The sequence below is a fragment of the Corylus avellana genome, chromosome ca1, assembly GCF_901000735.1.
Source record: "Corylus avellana chromosome ca1, CavTom2PMs-1.0".
NCBI classification, from domain to species: Eukaryota; Viridiplantae; Streptophyta; class Magnoliopsida; order Fagales; family Betulaceae; genus Corylus; species Corylus avellana.
Window position 1 is genome coordinate 29,509,608 of NC_081541.1, and position 2,015 is coordinate 29,511,622.

A 2,015-nucleotide genomic window follows, 5' to 3' on the forward strand; every position below is an offset into this window, starting at 1 on the left:
ACCGGAGAACGAAGACAAGCCGCTAAAAGAATCCGGTTAAGGGCCAAGAAAACACTGACAATGAGGCTGGAGAACGAAAACTAGCCGTTAAAAATCCTGTGAAGGGCCAAACCTCATTGTGCCAAGATTTACCAATGAATAGAGTCGTGGATATCAACAAAATTGGGAGATCGTCATAAGATAATGCTAGAAAACACCATAGAAATGTGGTAAGACTTTTATTGAAAGCCACAGAAACAGAAACGTGGCTCTCATATACCATGTTAAATTATCAATTATCCCAAAATCTTAAGCTGACAGAAAGAGATAAATTTAATTACTTAATTATTACTTTAACACCCCCCCTCACGTGTGGATTCAAACTCCTTTTTAATAGGTAAGGTACAACACGTGGAATATTTTATTTAAATAGGGGGTGATTTGACGGAGTCAAGGTTCGATCCCAGGACATTTGGCTATGATATCGTGTTAAATAACCAGTTATCCCAAAAGCTTAAGTTTGTCAACTATTAAGCTTTTGGGATAACTGGTAATTTAACATGGTATATATCAGAGCCAAAGGTCCTGAGATTGAACCTTGACTCCTTCAATTCACCCCCATTTAAATTAAATATTTCATGTGTTGAGCCTCACCTATTAAAATGGAGTTTGAGCCCACACGTGAGGGGAAGTGTTAAAATACTGATGAAGTGATTAAATTTACATTTTCCTATTAGCTTAAGCTTTTGAGACAAATGATAATTTAACACCACATAAAATCATAATATTTGGAGAATAAATAAGGCAGTTAGCCAGTTTATAGTATAATGCATGTTCAACTATCAATAGACATTAAATATAATTTTACAATCAAAATCACGGTGTATATGTGAGTAATTCTGAAAGTCCCTCTTGTATTCTTTCCAGAATAACGTGACTTTTAAAATTATCATTTGATCAAAATCTAATAATGAGCAATCACAAGTTCAATGGTGATTTTAAGAGCCACATCATTCTTGGAGGGACAGAAGATGGGCTTGTAGCATTTTTCGTGTACATGGTATCAATTTTACAATGAAAAATGCTTTAGGTAGCACAACTTTTATTACAAGGTAATTTACAAACTCACGTGACAATTCAATTTGTAAGAAATTTACTATAGGGTCCTTTTAAATCATTAAAAATCACATGCTATTAAGAAAACATATACTCATGTGATAAACTCAAGGTTTTTGTAAGGAGTTGCACAACTATTATCGTTGTTATCGTCCGATCGTCGTGGTGGTCATTGGATGACTCTCCATTGAGTTGTATTAGCTGCCGAGCCACATCCATCTCCGACTTAGAGAAACCAAACCCTTTCTGGGTGCTTCTAGCTTTGCATGCTAATTCTGATTTTGTCATTAATTGCCGAGAGAGAGAGAGAGAGAGAGAGAGATTGTGTATCATGCTTTACGTATATATATACACAAAGATAAGGCATGTTTGGGATTGCGTTTGAGGGGCCTAAAAGTGTTTTTAACATTCAAAAAGTCCGTTTGATGAAAAAAGTACTCATTTAGTAAAGAAATTAAAAGCGCTTTTAATGGTAAAAAAAGCCTAAAAATGATCAAAACACACTTTTGACTAAAGCTTAAAAATGAAGCTTTTGGTTAAAAGTGCTTTTTGGCTTAAAAACTCTATTTCTCAGACATATCTCAAACAAGCTCTAAGGGCCTGTTTGAGATTGCGTTTGAGGGGCCTAAAAGTGCGTTTAATACTCAAAAAGTCCGTTTGAAGAAAAAAGTACTCGTTTAGTAAAAAAATTAAAAGCGCTTTTAAGGGTTCAAAAAAATCAAAAAATGGCTAAAATGCACTTTTGGCAAAAACTTAAAAATAAAGCTTTTGTCCAAAAGCTTTTTTTGATTTAAAAGTTTTATTTTTCAAACGCAATCCCAAACAGGCTCTAAATGTCAAGGTTGGTTGGTTGTTGCTGGGTAAGTTATCCGTAGTTAACAGGGAAAGAGGAAATTCTCTCTCTCTCTCTCTCTCTCTCT

General features: G+C 34.6%; 1 protein-coding gene and 1 pseudogene across 1 annotated transcript in view; both read right to left on the bottom strand.

Moving 5' to 3' along the window:
• Window positions 1-2,015, bottom strand: part of LOC132167697 (calcium-dependent protein kinase 26) — a 92,112-nt gene that overhangs the window by 49,265 nt on the left and 40,832 nt on the right. The gene's annotated exons all lie outside the window — the stretch shown is intronic.
• LOC132169383 (regulatory-associated protein of TOR 1-like) overlaps window positions 1-2,015 on the bottom strand; it is a 9,200-nt pseudogene that overhangs the window by 5,507 nt on the left and 1,678 nt on the right.